This window comes from Sorex araneus, chromosome 8, assembly GCF_027595985.1.
Source record: "Sorex araneus isolate mSorAra2 chromosome 8, mSorAra2.pri, whole genome shotgun sequence".
In the NCBI taxonomy this organism is placed as follows: Eukaryota; Metazoa; Chordata; class Mammalia; order Eulipotyphla; family Soricidae; genus Sorex; species Sorex araneus.
In genome coordinates, this window is record NC_073309.1 from 28,823,852 (window position 1) to 28,841,710 (window position 17,859).

General features: G+C 49.9%; 1 long non-coding RNA gene across 1 annotated transcript in view; it reads right to left on the minus strand.

Annotated features, from left to right (window-relative positions):
- LOC129406765 (uncharacterized) overlaps positions 1–12,351 on the minus strand; it is a 39,970-nt gene extending 27,619 nt beyond the window's left edge. Inside the window, exons 1-2 of the long non-coding RNA XR_008631222.1 lie at positions 11,299–12,351; positions 10,452–10,567 (exon numbers count right to left, since the gene is read on the minus strand). This is a non-coding gene — a long non-coding RNA (uncharacterized LOC129406765). The remainder of the gene's footprint in view (positions 1–10,451; positions 10,568–11,298) is intronic.
- Between the last annotated feature and the right edge of the window lie 5,508 nt (positions 12,352–17,859).

Sequence of the window (17,859 nt, forward strand, 5' to 3'; positions counted from 1 at the left end):
AGCATGTGGGGATACATGTGGCCCCTAAACCAATTCATCCAATGCTCCACCAGCTGTTTGCCTTCCATTCTCGAGGGCATCCTAACAGTTGCTGAGAAGATGGTCAGAGTTAACAGAAATGCTTTGGTCTGGATTCATTTGTTTGAATGATGATGATGATGATGATGATGATGATATTAGCACTCCGCAGTCTTGATCAGTCCTCTATCAATATGTATCTATATGTATCTATGTCCTGATAGAGTGGCCTGAACCCTGACCAGTCGAGGTTTACTCGGCTGCCTGGGCACCCTCTTTGTCACCTTGAGGGTGGGGAGTAGTGAGCCAAGCACCAAGCAGCCCTCCACCATTTTGGTATATTTCCAAAATACCCGTGACTCTCTGACTCTGGTTCTAATTCTCAGGGAGACTTGTCCCCATGAACCACAGTAACACGTTGCTTTTGATTGATTTGGCTTCTCTGTCTCCTTTCTTGCTCCCAAATTCTAATCTTTGGATCAACTTCTGAGGGAACCCAAACCACAGCTCCTGCATTTTCCATGTCTATAACCCTCACTTGACTGTGCTCCTAAAACAACAGCAAAGGGGCCCGTGAGGTGGCTCAATGGAATGGAGCACGTGCTTTTGCATGCCAGGATCCCAGGTTTGACCCTTCACATTTGAGTGTTCCCTGAGCACCACCAGGAGCCACCAAGAATCTATGAAACCTCACAGCTGAGACAGAGAGACAGCTCAATGGGCTGAGTACATGCTTTGCATTCAGGAGGCTGGAGTTTGGTTCCTGGCATCATATACTTTTCTGAGCACAGAGCCAGGAGTACACCTTTGTGCACTGCTGGGGATGGCCCCAAAACAAAACAAAAGGCAAAACAACTCAGACTATATTCTGTAGGATAAAATTGGATTTGTCCTTTCAGCCTTGCTGCAGGGAACTTAGGTTTATCGGGTAACACCCATCACAGTGCTCCCTTCACAGTCACTCCCATTTCTTTGTTTATCTGTAAACTCTTCTCTGCCCCCTCCTTCCCAACCAGTTAATCACCTTTCCCCTGATCAGATTCTGTTAACTTGTAAGATCAGATCCTTCTAGGATATTGAACTTGTATTGTAAATTAAGTATTGCTTTTCTCCGTCTTTTGCATAGTTTACTTTAAAGCAGTGTCCTTTCTGTATGGACACAGGAAGACAGTTAATGTTATGCTCTTGTAACTTGGGAGTTGATTGACTCCGAATAATTTTTACTCCTGGGCATCTGATTTCTCGACTCAGTTGCCCTTAGTTCCTAGCACCCCAAAAGCAGGGTCCCGACAAGGGACAGAATGGACCAAGGGCAAGCTGTGGCATCAAAATGGGCCAGGCCAAACCACCACAATACTCAACTATAAATTGAGGGCATGATCACAGACAAATACTGTCATGATCCAAATGTAACGACAAGACCAGGACCCTGCTAGAGTTAGGAAGACTAACCTGGCCTGAGGACTGTGGTCTAGAATATATAGTAAGATGTCCTCAGGAAGAACCAAACTTTAAGTTTGGTGTATCTTTTACTGTGCTCATACAGAATGGCATTACTAGGAATATTAAAAGGAGATTTACAACTATTTAAATGGATTACTAGCTGAGGAAAGAAGAAAGCGACACACCCTTGTTTGGATCCCACCCTTGAGCAGATCCGGAATAATCTCCCTAGATGAAATTTTGTTAATCTCCTAGAGATTACCCCTCTTTGTTGATTTGTTAATGTTCAACCCACCTTTGTGTCACCACCCTATGTGATTGCTATATAAACTAAGACTGGAGGAGAAGCAAGGGGGAAGACACAGAAGCAGAGCACAAGGTGAAAGAGAATCAGGGAGTCATCAGAGCCAGAAGCAGGGGAAAGAAAGAGCACAAAGCGAGTGAGAGTCAGAGTCAGAAGTGAGAGCGAGAGGGGCTCGGGAGAGAGAAGCAGAGGGGCTGGAGAGAGAGAAGCAGAGGGGAATGGAGATTGCAATAAACTGCAACTGATGCCGACCAGCCTGGCCCTTGTTCCTTCCTTTGCCTACCTATCACCTTCAACCTCCCTGGGGTGGGGGAAGGGGGTGGGGGAAGGGGGTGGGGGAAGGAAGCAAGTGGCAAGGAAGCAAGCGGTGTAAGACTACCGAACGCGGGCAGCAGGAGAGATAGAGCGATGCTGCCCCTTTTGTGAATACACAATATCCAAAGTGGAAATCCAGTATTGTCTACACTCCATTTTCTCAAATAAGGGATAGAAAGATAATACAGCAGGTAGGGCACTTGCCTTCTATACAGCCAGCTCAGGTTCCGTCACCAGCACTGCACATGATTCCCCAAGTACTTCCAGGAGTAATCCCTAAGCACCACCCCCTAAGCCCTGAGCCCCAAAACAAACAAACAAACAAACAAACCGGGTCAGAGCAATAGTACAGCTATTAGGGTGCTTGCCTTGCACACGATTGATCTGGGTTTGATCCTCAGCAAACCATGTGGTTCTCTCCTCACTATCAGGGGTGATCCCTGAGTGTAGAGCAAGGAGTAAACCCTGAGCACTGCCAGGTGTGGCCCCCAAACCCAAACAAACAAAAAACCTGCTTTCAAATAGAAGCATTGACGTGTTTGAGACCTGAGACAAAAGGCACTGATGGCGCCAGAATAGCAGAAGACGCCGATGTATTACATGCCAATACATACATGAAGATATATCCACAGAATGGGTGTGAGCCCATGGAGGCAAGTACAGCCCCCACGGATTTGGTGCCACTGGATAAGAATTACAGAACTCAAGTGGCTGCCGTTATTTATTTGTTTCTTGAGGGGGCCACACCCAGCAGTGCTCACTTACTCCCTGCTTGGTGCTCCGGAAGCATGTGGTTGTGGGGATGGAGCCCGGGCTTTCTGCGGGCAGACTTCCTGCTAGTTCGAGCCCCGGAAGCAGGTCTCTGGACGCACACACTGCTTACCACACCCGGATAAACATCGGGTGCAGCGCATGAAAAGTGCTGTCCAGAGCTTGTGAACGTGCTCAAGCCATCCTGGGACTTGAGGCTCGAATCAGTGCACTAAGTCAGCACTCGGATCCTTCCATTTCCCACGTAAAACGTTCTTTTTCCTGCTCCTTCTCCTCTCCAAGAATTAGAGATCACTAGCTGCAGACAGAAATCTTTTCTGGGGAGATGTCACCAAGGTTTAGAATCCAATAGTCTGGCTTTGTTCTGCCCGCGCCGGAATCCATCCTTGGACCCTGCTGTGTGCTGCTAGCCCTGCCGCGCTGACACCTCGGCCCCTCCCCCCAAAGGTGCTTTCCCTCCGCGTGTGACTTGCCTTGGATGCTGGCGGGGCTCGAGTGATCAATGGCAGCTCCAATCAAAGGCACCCAGATAGGCCAGGCACTCCCCACTCCTTGATATAAAAGGTGTTTTATTTCTCATCCCTTTATTTTTGTCACTGAAAGAATGCTTCCCATGTGTGGATTAATTAAAGTGTAAACATTAAATATTGATTGATGCATTATCAGCATGGAGCAGTGGCCTCCCGGCTGATTGATTCCTGCGGTGATTTATTGTCATATTTGGGGAGTCATTTCACTTGATAACCAAGAGGGATGGCCTGCCTGCCCCCCCCCAACCCCCCACTACGCGGGTCCCACTCCCTTCTCCCCGCCCCACTCCTGCCTCCTAACTCCTCTTATTCTTCTAGGTGACATCTGAGTCCAATAACTAAAACATCTTCATTTCATTGTCCAGAGAGAGGGAAGTGTGTGGCCTGACATTTGTTTTGCATGTGCCTTATGTCTGTGTGTGTGTCTCCCAGGGCAATTTTCAAATCAATTAGCAACTTAACACAAAAATATAACCAATCTCCTGGCTTCGAAGGGATATTTCTGATTACCAGAGCTGGCCACCCCCTCCCCCGACCCCCACAGAGCTCTGTGAGATATAATTAGGAGCAAGTTGAGGGAAGAGTGGGAAGGTGAATAAAGCGAAACAAAGAGAGAGCGGAAGAAACCGATGTCTAATCTTGTCATATCTCTGCGCAACCAGCAGGCAGAGAGAGAGTAACAATCCACGCTCCTAATTCGTCCGAAGTCTCTATTTTCAAACTCCCATCAGAGGTAGAATATGATGGCTATTGTTAATCCAATTTTTCAATGAGGACATGAGCACAAAAGCAGGGAGTCCCAGGAAGCTACCACGCAGTGTGAGTTGGAGCATAAATCTCAATGGAAACGTTTTATACAAATTTCTCCTGGCCAACTAGCCCCAGTCAGTGAGCTGGCCCCATCGTCTGAATGTGTGTGTCCACCCCGGTGCGGGTGCTGGAATCCTACTTCCCAGCTGAAGTTTTAACTGGAACGGCCAAGGTAGGACCCTCTTAGATGGAAATTGTGTTCATCCAAAGCAAGCTTCAGGGACATCCCCATGGTCTTCCCTCTCCCCTCTTAGAATGGGAGAAATCCAGCTCTGGCGGGACGATCTCTGTGGCTCTGTGGGCACACAGGCACTCATGTCTCGGGACACCCCACCTCAGTCTCTTCACAGACAAAGTCACAGCAAAATTAAAGCAGGTTCCATGAACAGAGACCTCATTCAGCACTTCCATCTAAAGATCCCAGGGCCTAGCAAGAGGTCCAGTTCAAAGCACTTACTGGCCTTACAAAATCTCTCCTTACAAAGGAGAGATTTCCAGAGGCCCTAAATTCCAGCCTGTAGCCAGGTATGAGTGGTCTAGGGGCTGGGAATTGCACACTGGTGGGGGGATGGGTGTGGGAACATTCTATGACTGAAACCCAATCAAGAACAACTTTGCAATGGTGTATCTCACTGTAATTGAATTTTTTAAGAAATATTTTTAAGGGGCTAGAGCTATAGTACAGCAGGTAGGGCATTTGCCTTGCACATGGCCGACCTGGGTTCAATCCCCAGTATCCCATACAGTCCCCAAAGCACTGCCAGGAGTAATTTCTGAGTGCAGAGCCAGGAGTAACCCCTGTGCATCGCCGGGTATCGCCCAAAAAGATTTTAAAAAATTATGTTTAATTATTTAAAGAAAAAAACACCAAAACCAAAATGAGTTGAAGACTTTGGTTTTGTAGTTGCCAGTTTCTTTTCTCAGGGCAGGAGAGAATAGGCAGGCATTTTGCCAGACCCCAGGAGAGAAAACACAAAGTGGATTTTGGATCCAGAGCCAGTGCCACAAGTTGCGTTCTGACCTGGAAGCCACAGTCAGGTTCTGCTTGAAGAAGGGCATGTGTGAGCCGTGCACGGCTCAGCCTGGAGCCCAGAGAGCATCTCGGGACAGGTGCAGCTTCCTGTCTGGAGCTGAGAGCCCACTGCTCCTTTAGTCACCAGCTCATCACCAAACGCAACTAGAAGAGGGAGCCAGCACGTTCTCCCTTGCGCATTTTGGCTTGGGGTGACTGCCCAGATTAGCCCCTGGGACCTGCCTTTTACAACCAAGTCCCTCCTAGGTGCCACTCTTCATGCCTCCGCCACCCCGTTCTGTGCTGTTGCCTCTATGCCCCATCCAAGGTCAAAGGGAGCCCCCTGTGCTGTGCTCTCTGCAGACCTGGCCATACCCCGAGACCCCTGGTATGTCCCGTAGAAGCTCTACAGTAAATAAAGCATGGTTGGCTATTAACCTCTATCCCTTACACGCTGCGTGAGGGCAATGCAGAACCATCAGGCCAGAGAGAGAATAGAGCAGGTAAATGAGTACTTGCTTTGCATGCAGCCAACCCAGGCTTGATCCCCGGCATGGCCCCCTGGAGGGATCCCTGAGCAGGGAGCCAGGAGTGAGCCCTGAGTGGTACTGTGTTTGGCCCCCAAACACACACACACACACACACACACACACATTTATATACACATATATGTATATGAACACAAAATGATCAATTTTTTTGTTAGCAGAAAACGTATCCAAAAGTTACTTCAAAAAATCTGGTACATGGGGCTGGAGCAATAGCACAGCGGGTAGGGCGTTTGCCTTGCATGCGGCCGACCCGGGTTCGATCCCCAGCATCCCATGTGGTCCCCTGAGCACTGCCAGGAGTAATTCCTGAGTGCAGAGCCTGGAATAACCCCTGTGCATTGCCAGGTGTGACCCAAAAAGCAAAAAAAAAAAAAAAAATCTGGTACAAACACATCCCACGATCCTCTGACAATAGCCACTGTATTATTTTTATTCCCCTCTTTGTTTCGATGATTGGAGCGAGTGGGGTCACATGCTCTGGTCGTAGCACTTGCACACACACTCACGGGGCTTTGTGTTCTATGGCTGGGGGGCTCACACATACTTTGGCTTCAGTGCTCCTCCCTTCACAACTTGGTTGCAGTGATCACACATATCTAGTGTCTGTGCACTGGACATGAGACAGTTAGGGTTTGCAGGGAGTGTTGGGGGGGGAGCAGGCGGGGCTACACCAGGCGATGCTCAGGAATTACTCCTGGTGGTGCACAGGGGACCCTATGGGATGCCCAGGATTGAACCCAGGTTCGACACATGCAAGGCAAATGCCCTACCCGCTGTACTATCACTCCAACCCCGGTTTTCAACTTCTGGAGTTGAATGTTTACTTGGAGTATTTTCAAATTTAAGTGTTGATAAATCCAGTGAAGGCTATAAAACGTTCTTGAGTAAAATCTTAGCCATTTCCCATAAGTTCTGGTATGGGGCACCATTAATTTTTAAACATTTCTGAACTATTTCTAAATAGTTATTTCGGTTTTGACTTTTTAACCCAAGAGCTTGTTTGGAAAGGTGATATTTTGAGAAGAGAAAATTTGTGGCATTTCTAGAAATGGCATCTAGTACAAACTCTGGGACTGGCTAAATGACCTAAAATTGTCCCTTCCGGATCAATTTCATAGCTGTTAGACTCAAAGAGCCAGTCAGATTTAATTGATCTATCCCAACCCCAATAAGGTAGAGCTAAGTCACTTCATGAAGACAAGAGGGGTTGAGTGGTTTTGCCAAAATCTTCTAGCAGTGAAGGGACATACTTTGGGACCTCTTGGCTTCCAGTGAAAAGTCTGTTCCTGTCACACTTAGACCTGAATCTTAAGACAACTCCTCTCAATGGTATTTATGGGCTCGTCTATGCTCTGTACTATTCTAGGAATACAATAATCCAGACCAAAATCTCAGCTCTCCTGGGCTTTTTCATGGGGAGTTTACTGTCAATTAAGGGAGCCAAAACATGTGAAAATAGGCGCAAGGGGGGGGGGGGGGCGCTGGAACGCTAGTATAGCAGGTAGAGCATTTGCCCTGCATGTGGCTAACCCAGGTTCGATTCCCAGCATCCCATATGGTCCCTTGAGCACCGCCAGGAGTAATTCCTGAGCGCAGAGCCAGGAGTAACCCCTGTGCATCGCCAGATGTGACCCAAAAAGCAAAAAAGAAAGAAAATAGGCCCATGGAGATAGCAGAGGACCCTCAAGTGCAATCAAGCCAGAGAGGCTCCAGGGTCTTCTCACAGAGTCTTCTGGGCTCTCTAAGTGTTTGGCTGTTTTAATTTGGGGGCCACACCCATTAGTGGGGGGAGTTATGCCCAACTCTGCTCAGGGGTCTCTCCTGGCAGTGCTCAGGGGACCGACTACATGGTGCTGAGAATGAAACTGCAGCTCTTTCATGCCAAGCATGAGCTCCAACTCTTTGAGCCCTCTCCTCACCCCTGGGGCCCTTTGATTCCTGCAAGCTGTTCACACAGTTGCCCTTGCCCCCTGCTGTTCAAGTGGAAGGTAGAGCGACTGTGCGTTACTTTTCTTGAGTCACCATCTCTCCCAAGACCTGGTCTTCTAACCGGCACACATCAGCTCAGCACCTACTATGTATAAGCCTAAGCACAGCAGCACAGAGAGTTTATCTTTTCTTGTGATCCTCACTTAACTGCCCATTTTATAGCTGAGTACATCAAGGTTCAAACCAATGAAGTCACCAAAAGTGAGTACCCAACTCTAAAGACCGTCACCTTCCAAGTCCTCGAGGTGTTGCTTGCTTGGTTTTTGGCTTTTCTCAAGGGTGGGGGGGGGGGCAGTTTCGGGGAAATGCTGGTAGAAGTCCCATTGGCTTTGCCTTCTGTTATCAGCATGAGTGAATGAATCTACCTGGTCGCATCACATCCTCTTCGGCATCTCATCAGAAGATGAGCTTTTCCATAGTCACCAGTTAATGAGCTGCCTGCACAGTGTGGGGGAAGGGAACCTTTGGACCCAGGTGGGAATCAGGCTAAAAGCCAGCTGCGGAGTGGGGCTCTGGCTCTCCTGCTCACCAGCAGGGCAGAGGGCGGGCAGAGAGAGCAGACTTAGCCTCTTGCCCAGCCCTGCACAGAACACATAAGGGAGTCTGGACTAAGCCCAGGTCTGCCAGGCTACAAAACTCATCTTCTCCTGCCTCCCAGAGGCTGCTCAGAGCCTTCAAACCAAGTCCTTGAGCAAGAACTGTGACATCCTCGGACAAGCACAGGATTCTGTCACCTCCAGCCCCTTGGAAACATACAGAACACCCCTGACAAGTCTGGAGCAGAAGTTAAGGCAGAGAAAGAACTGAACGCCCTAGAGACTTTGCTGTCACCAGCACCCTGCAGAAAAGCCAGGGGCTGAGGATGGGGGACAAAGGTTTTTGTTCCAGGCTGCAAGTCAGCCGACTGAGGGGTGTTGCCTAGAAGCGCAGGCGGAGCCTGGCACCTGTACACAAGGGACACAGTGGAGAAAAGAGGTGAGAGATGGGCACCAACGGAGCAAGGCTGCGGGGCTCCCAGGGGGAAGGGCTCTAAAACACAAGCTGTGGGCTGGAGCTATAGGACAGTGTGTAGGGCCTTGCCTTATATGATCCACAGCATCCCATATGGGATTGTGAAACCCTGTCAGGAGTGATCCTTGCAGAGAAACAGAAGTAATCCCTGAGCAGAGCCAGGTGCAACTCCACCCCTCCGCCGCAAAAACAAAAAAAAACAAAAAAAAACTTTTTTTTTTTTTTTTTTTGCTTTTTGGGTCACACCCAGCAATGAACCAGGGTTATTCCTAGCTCATGCACTCAGGAATTACTTCTGGCAGTGCTCAGGGAACCATAAGGGATGCTGGGAATCGAACAGGTCAGTCGCAGGCAAGGCAAACACCCTACCCTCTGTGCTATTGTTCCAGTCCCAAATTTTTAAATAAATGACAAGCTGTCCCTTCAGGGCAGCTGTGGTGAGCGGGAGGAGTAAGCACTGGCACATCTCCTGGGGCAGACAAGCTCTCATCTCCCCAGTGGCTAGTGCTCAGCCACTAGCACCCCAAACCATCTAGCAAACATCATGCATACTGGAGGAATGAAGAGGAGAGCACTTGGGGCTGGAGTGATAGCACAGCAGGTAGGGCGTTTGCCTTGCACGCGGCCGACCCGAGTTCGATTCCCAGCATCCCATGTGGTCTCCTGAGCACCGCCAGGAGTGATTCCTGAGTGCAGAGCCAGGAATGACCCCTGTGCATCGCCGGGTGTGACCCAAAAAGCAAAAAAAAAAAAAAAAGGAGAGCACTTTTCAGTCGCTGTGAAATTCTGGTTTATTTGGGGGCCACATCCACCGGTGCTCATAGATTACTCCTGGCTCTGTGCTCAGGGATCATGCCTTGCGAACTCAGAGGACCATGTGGGTTGATGTGGATTAAACCTGGAGTCGAGTGCCTGAACCCCTGGACTCTCTGGCCCTGCTCTGAATTTTCATTCCATTCATGCTTCCCTTCTGGCCACCCTGGCTCCCCCCACAACGCTTTTCCAATTGTGTCCACACTGCCTTTCTACCCCATTGCTCCCCAGGCCTTGCTCCCATGCAGGGCTGGGGGCTGGGGATCCCTGAGAAAGGACGAGAGGTGCGCACCTCTCTTCCTGTGCTGAAGGACTCTTTTGTTTGTTTTAAGACAATACCCAGCAATGCTCAGGGTTTACTCCTCACTCTGCGCTTTTAGTGGTGATTACTCTGTCTGCACTTCCGGTGGGGCTCAGGGGACCACACAGGATGCCAGGATTGAGCCCACGTCAGTCATGTGCCAGGCATGGGCCCTGCCCTCTGTACTCTGACCCTTGAAGAACACATATAATGGCCTTCAGGCAGATGGCTAAGGGCTAAGACTACTGCTTCAAACTGGTCCAGGGCCTGATTTCACACAGACCTTCAGTTAGAGACAAAGGGACATCAGGAAGGCACCCCGATGTGGCGGAGTGGTAACAGCAAGATCAACTTGCGGGCTCCCTTCTGTAAACAGGCTTTGGGGAAAGACCTGACAATCTCTTTCCCAGCTGAAGCTAAACCTGGGTGGAAACTCAGCTCTCTTCCTCACCGTGAAGAAAAGAACATGATTCTCAGATAGGAAAAGCATCTCGCTCCCCCTGCCCCCACCCCAACAAACCCTCAACACAGAAGATCCACTGGACTCCACTGGAATTTGCACCCTCTTATCCTGAGTGCTTACCTCATGCTCCACAAAGGAGCTTCTGGGAGAGAAAACAGCATCATTTCTTCTGAAAATGGCTTTCTCGGTTTTTAATCAACTCGGACCAGCCATCTCCTCATGTAATGTGTTATTTCCTGAAATTGTATATAATGGGTCTTGAAAGAAAAGTTTTGGAGAAAAAAAAAAAACAGTTTTGAAGTCCGCTAAATGCCCACCATCTCCATAACCACTCAAATCAGGCTTTTTATTTTTTTGGGGGGTAATTCCTTTAAATTAAATATCTTTGATAATAAATGCAAATTAGGGAACAATAAATTATAACTTCTAGCTGACCAGTGACTAATTATATATATTATAATTAACTCCAGTTTCCAACACAAGGTATTTATCTTAATAATCAGCCCACAGACATTAGCATATCTTAAAGGGATTTGTAAAATGGGCTTCACCATTTGAAGGACCATCCAAACTTCCTCCCCTGGACTATGTGAGGCTACACAATCAAAAGAGATGGAATTCCTCTATAAAAGACGTTTGGGCTAAATATAAGTTGAGAAACTCAGATTATAGGCATAAAACCCTGATTTAAAAATATTTATCCTAAATACCCCCTCTGTCCATTTCTAAAAAAGCCTTTAGGGGACTAAACATCTACAATTTCCACAACTGTGTTCACAATATTTTTAACTCTACCTAGGGTTTGTGATTGCAGCCAGAGAGAGAGAACACGCACAATGTGCTGAGTACAGGCTTTGCATGGGGGAGCCCCAGGTTCCGTCCCCAGCACCACATGGTCCCTGCCAGGAGCCACCCCTGAGTGACAGGAGTAGACCCGGAGCATCTACAGATGTGACCAAAAACTCACCAAACAAATCAAACAAAACTTCAGCTTAGGATTAGGACTTTCCCAAAGGAGATGGCAGATCTTTCCAGAAGTCTCTCAGGGCGTTCGCTCAGAATCAGAAAAGACAGTCAGTGATACCAGGCAAAACAGCTGCCACCAATACCTTTCCTACCCAGCCCCAGCCTTCTGGTCATTTTAGAAACATTATTCCATGATCAGCTGAGCTCTTGAGCTTATAAAGAAGGCGAGGAGGGCCTCTGCAGATTCTTCTTAGATCCATTTTTCTGCATTATATCTATATATTCGTGTGTGTGTGTGTGTGTGTGTGTGTGTGTGTGTGTGTGATGCTAAATTTCACCTTTCAGATTTGCTGTGGAGTTCAGCAGAGTTGACCAAAGGTCTAAGAAACAGACAGCAGGTCACTCCCCTCCTCTGCCGGCCAGGCCACCTGATTGTCTTAATGATCCTAGAGCTTCATCTCTACCTCTCTGGGCTTTTTCTGGGGCGCTCAGGCATCTGTGGGGTGAGCAGTTAAGCCTTTTGATTCAGCTGGTAATCCCAGCTCCGGCCATTATCGCTGCATTTCCCAGCTGTCCCTGGGTAATTGTCCAAGGGACTTAGACGAGACAGACCAGCCAAAGGCACCCCGAAGGTCAAACCACAATAGAGCGTGGCCTGATTTTATCCGGGAGATTGATGCACAAATCACCTTGATTTCGATTTGGCACCGGGGTTATAAACCGCACTTGCAATCACCGATAAAGTGGGAGATCAGGCCCCAGTGTGGACATTGTATTTTACACCCTCCGTGGACTTTTCCCTAATTCAACCATAAATCAGCCCCCAAAGCAGGGCGTTGGGTCCATGTTCACAGAGACGCGGCCGGGAGAAAGTCGGGAGGTGTGAGATGGAGATCTCTCTCGAACTTGGAAGAGCTGGAGCTCTCCCGCTTGTCACTGGGATGGAACTTTGCTAAGAACCAAGTCCAGTGGGGACTTGCAGGAATGCCCCCAAGGGAAACCAAGGTGAGCTGAGAATCATGATCTCAATCTCCAGGTTGGAAAGAACTAAGTAAAGAAACAAAGCCAAAGCCAAAGCTTCCACATCGTGTAAAAAAAAAAAAATAAAAAAAATAAAAATAAAATAAAATAGTGTAAAAAAAAAAGAGAGAGTCAAATATTGTTTAAAAAAAAAAAAAGACAGGAAGATGGGGGGGAGGCAGGGAAGATCCACCCCAATCAAAAGACCAGAACTAAGCACAGCAATGTGATTGTCCAGTACCCGATCCCCTGACCGCCTCTAGGAGGGGCTTATGTCAGGCTTATTTTGAAGCAAGTACTACATTTTTCTTCCAATACTCAGTAAGCAGTAGTCACGCTGGTAAACTTAAGCAGTGCATACAGTGAGAGTTGATTGACACTCATCTATGGTCATTGAGTCGGTTCCAGAGCCAAGGAAAAGTGGCCCTTGGCTTAAATTTGGCCCCCATTTCTGCTGATGGGAACTGCTCTGCTCCCCCAATCTTCCTTCTCTCCGCAACACTTGCCCCCAATTCACCTGTGCCTCCCAGCCAGCAGGCCTCTGGACCTAGGATGGGGCTGGAAGGGCAGGCAAGGTTCAATAAGCCAATGCAGAGCTACCAAGGATGAACCAGGACAGGGCCTGGATAAACGATGCAGTCAAGTAGTTACTTGCGTTTATTTCCCCCGGCCCCCTGCATGTTTTCTGCTTGAGCTTCAAACTCCTTCCTTCATCAAAGCAAGTAGGAAACATTTCATGAGAGCTGGTCCCCCTGCTTGGGTTTACATATAAAACCCTTCAAGACCAAAGGAAACAGAAATGAATAGGCTGACTCCATAAGAAAAAAAATGTATTCTGTTTAAGCAGCTACACTTTGTTTAATATAAGGAGGGAAGGTTCCAAATCCTCCATAATGTACACCTTCCATAAAAACATATCTGAACCATAGAACCGACGAAACCGGAAGCACGAGATCCAAACTTAAAAACTTAAAATCGAGCTTGTCAGGAAGGTCGGTTGGGGAATGGGAGGGAACCTGGAGTCACTGGTAGAGGGAAGGTGACACTGATAATGGCATTGGTGTTGAAATATTGTATGCCTAACTTGACTGTGAATAGCTTTATAAATCTCCATGCCTCGATTAGAAAAAATATATATATTTTTTTAATTTTCACACTTGGAGTCAGAGAGATAGCGCAGCAGACAAAGTCCTTGTTTTGCATGCATCCAACCCAGTTAAATCCCCAGTACCCCATATGGTTCCCAGAGCCAGCCAGGAGTGACCCCCGAGAGCAGAGCCAGAGGAAAGCCCCGAAGTTGGCCCCAAAATTAAAAAAAGAAAAATAAATAGACCCCACACTGGTATTTCTGAGTGGCATTTGAGAGAGCATGGTTGGGTTTGGAATAAACACTGTTCTGGTACTTAATCAACGATAAATAGTCAAAAGGACAGCATTTGCCAAGCAGAAAGGCTGCTTCTTAGAAAACTATCTCGCCCTGTTTTGCTTTTTCTTTGAATTAAAGTTTGGAAAGCACAAACTTCATTTTGTACCCACCCATTCCCTATCTTATCAAGGCAGGAAAATAAGTCACTAACACACACAATGGACCGCCCCCTCCCAACCAAAAACATCTTTCATTGCACTTAGAAAGGGGAAGGATCCTACCTGTGCTTCAAAAACTCGGTCTGGCAGGGAATTTATATTTCTGATATCTGACTTCATTGTATCCAAATTAAACTCTTCAACATTTGTATACAAAAAGATAAGAATAATAAAAGGAGGGTTCCCTCCTGCACTTTGCCCGAGGTCATCCTGTCAACTTGAAATAACAAAAAAAAGAAAGGAGCAAAGTAGAAATCACATTCTCTTTCCAGCCTGTAGGTCTGAACCTGTAATTAAGAGAGAAGACCCCCAACCACTGGAGCAGGGTGGGGCCTCTCCTCAGCACCCACCTTCTCCAGCTATAGAGCAGCAGGAGAAATCTTAGGGCTAGGAGTCCCCCACAGATCCAGCCCTGAGGGCATACAGAGGGCTCCCCCTGGGGCTAGATAGTAAGACAGGGCACCTGCCTTGTACAGGCCAGCCCAGGTTTCATCCCCATATCACAAATGATCCCTGGAGCACTGCCAGAAGTGATTCCTGAGCACAGAGTCAGGAGTAAGTCCTGATCAGGACAGGGGATGGCTCAAAACAAACAAAAATTGTGTGTGTGTGTGTGTGTGTGTGTGTGTGTGTGTGTGTGAGAGCACATGCGCGCTTGCGGCAGAGGCAGGGAGAGGGAGGGGGAATCCTTCTGCTTCCTGGCATTGGGGACCTTCCTGGATGAGGGTACCCCACTCAGAAAACAGCAGAAAAAGGCAAAACTGCAGGGAAACCTGGGCGGGGGCTGCTAGGTGCTTACGAAGTGTATCACTTAGGGCTGAGTCTGTGCCTCCTGGGAGCGGGTGAGCAGAGGGTGGGAGTGGACACCCCCAGGGCAGGTTGCATTTCACTGGACATCCCTGCTTTCTCCTTAGTCTCTCAGGGTACAGAGGGCTCCCTCTGACCCCAGGCTGGAGGTCAGAGCCTTAGTCTGCCCTGGGCAAGATGGGGAGGAAGACTGTTTCTCAAGGCCTTGGGCTCTGCTCAGCCACAAGTGAGCTCGGATACAGGGAGGTGATGCCTCCAGCCAGCACCCCCACTCCCGTGAAAAATAGGGGACACCGCTCATGTCTTCCAGCTCCCTTGAGATTACACCAGCTGACTGAGATGCTTGCAAAACTCCGGGCCCAGTACCCACACACAAGGAAGCCCAGTGCAACGGAGAACAAGTTCCTTTGCACTTTTGCACTTGGGTTTACTTGCAAAACCCACTATCTCTTTCTAAAGGGGGTACCCCTCAATTGGAAGGTCATCCAAGTCCCAGGAGGGTCTCTACTACATTGAGGAGCTATGTCAACCCCCAAATGATCTCTGCCTCTCTCTGTGTGCCAGGAAAGGTCCGGGACCCATGGGGGCCCAGAGAGTCAGGAAGCAGGCACAGACTACTGGCACTGAGCTGGGGGGGAGGGGGCGTTTGAAAGAGGATGCTGAGGACCACTTGGGAAGGGGCAGCTCCTCTGAGATGAACCACAAGCAGAGGAGGGGCTGGGGGAGAGGGGCCCCATCAAGTCAGCCTGTGTCCAACAGAGATGGGCCCCCAACCCAAACCTGAGTGAGACAGCTGTGAGGGTGAGCCTGGGAGGGGCTGTGAATTTGGGGTTCGGCTCAGACGACCGGCCACACGGGCAGGAGATGGGGAGCAGCCTCTCTCAGCAGGGCAGCTTTACTTTGGAGCCAGCCCCCGGGGCCGCTTCTGCTAAGACCCTCAACCTAGGCTCTTAAATTGTTGCTTTTCGAAGCACTCAGGAACTCCAAGAGCTGCTCGCCTCCAAGTTGGCCTGGACAGCAGCAGGGCAGCAGCTTCTTCCACTCTGATTCCACACCTGCCCCGCCCCTAGGCGTTGCAGGGGGCCGAGGGGGCGGGGCACGTGGTGACACCCCTCTCTGAGTCCCGGACATCCGCCTCCTGGGCATACTTTCTGCAGCTCTGGGGACAGACCTGGGTGTCGGGCTCGCCTTCCCTGTCCCTTCTTCCCGGCTGGCCCCACCCCCTCGCCTCTTCCTGCCTGCAGGACTCCCCAGCAGCCCGCAGACCCTGCTCTGATAATTATAGTTTATTGATCTCCTGTTGTTGGCTGCAGCAGTGGGGGGCTGAGAGGATGTGGGGGGATGGGGGTGCCTTGTTCTTCATCCTCACCCACACCTTCTCGGGACACTCTGCTCCAGACCAGAGATAACTGCCCCGAGACCCCCCTGGAGGGGGGGCAGGGGCGGGGCTGCCCCCACCCCCACCCCCACCCCAGCCTTCCACCTCCTCCCAGGGCTGTGGCTCCTCTAACCACAGTGGACAGACACTTACCACCTGGCAGCAAGTCTCGGGTCCCCCAGCGCCCCTCCCGGTCCCTACAGAGGGAAGAGGTACAAGCGCTCCTGGGGTCGGTCACGCAGCTGCTGGATGTCACCAGGGGGACTGGCGCCTCCAACCTGCACGCGCAGATGCCCCGAGAGGAGCAGGGTCAGAAAGAGAGTGAAGAGGAGGCTGGACAGGGACAAAGAAAGGTTCCAAACTTCCAGGAGGGATGACAGACTGCCCGACACCGCCCTCCCCCCACACACCCCCATCCCCACCACCCTGCCACCCGGCAACGACGCACGGAGCCCGGGCGGGTCCCAGGCAGGGTCCCAGGCAGCCACCGCCCAGCTGCTGCCCGAGACACCCCGGCTCCCGAGCTGTTTACTTCTCAGCCATAAACAGGAAAGCCGTTAAAAGGGGCCCCTTTTGGTCAGCCACTCAGGGACGCCTCGCTCCCCTCCCCCTCCGCAGGAGCCCGCCGCGGCCCGGCACCGGCCCTTTGAGAAAGCCCCTACCTCCCCGCCCTACCTCCCCGCCCTACCTCTGTCCCTTTGCCGCTAAGAGCCCACCCCTCCGCGGCTGCGAATTCCAAGGGCAGCGAGAGCCACTGTTGGAAATTAGGGGTAGTGCCCACCCCCACCTCCACACCCGCACCCACCCACGGGCAGTACCATGCAGATACAAGCCCCCTAAGGGATCATGTAATGGTGCCATGCGCACAGATACTGAGGAATGGTCCAGTTCCTAGATAGAAAAAAAAAAAAAAAACACTTCGGTTCTAAAAGAAGCCTGGAAAGAAACTAACATGTTGAGAGAGGAGAAAAGTCACAGATGAAAGATTAAATGCCTGTCTCAGAGAAAGGTTTTTCAGAAAGGAAGGGAAGGAGGGAAGGTAGGAAAGAAGGAAGGAAAGAAGGAAGGAAGGAAGGAAGGAAGGAAGGAAGGAAGGAAGGAAGGAAGGAAGGAAGGAAGGAAGGAAGGAAGGAAGGAAGGAAGGAAGGGAGGGAGGGAGGGAGGGAAGGAGGAAGGAAGGTAGGAAGGAAGGAAGGAAGGAAGGAAGGAAGGAAGGAAGGAAGGAAGGAAGGAAGGAAGGAAGGAAGGAAGGGAGGGAGGGAGGGAGGGAGGGAAGGAGGAAGGAAGGTAGGAAGGAAGGAAGGAAGGAAGGAAGGAAGGAAGGAAGGAAGGAAGGAAGGAAGGAAGGAAGGGAGGAAGGAAGGAAGGGAGGGAGGAAGAGAGGAAGGGAAGGGAGGGAGAGGAAGGGTAGGGAGGGAGGAAGGAAAAAGGAAGGAAGGAAAGAAGGAAGGAAGGAAGGAAGGAAGGAAGGAAGGAAGGAAGGAAGGAAGGAAGGAAGGAAGGAGGGAGGGAGGGAGGGAGGGAGGGAGGGAGGGAGGGAGGAAGGAAGGAAGGAAGGGAGGGAGGGAAGGAGGAAGGAAGAAAGGAAGGAGCTTTCAAAGCCAAACAAAACAGCAGCTACCCTCTGAGGGCTGCACAGCACTGGTGGTCAGTTAAATGCTCTGGAATGTCCAGCAGTCAAAGGCAGCCTTGCTTCATTGTGATTTTTCTGGATGTTTTCACCTCCAGGATTCTTTCTGGGGTGGCCCACGTCCCCTCTTTGCTCAGGGCCCT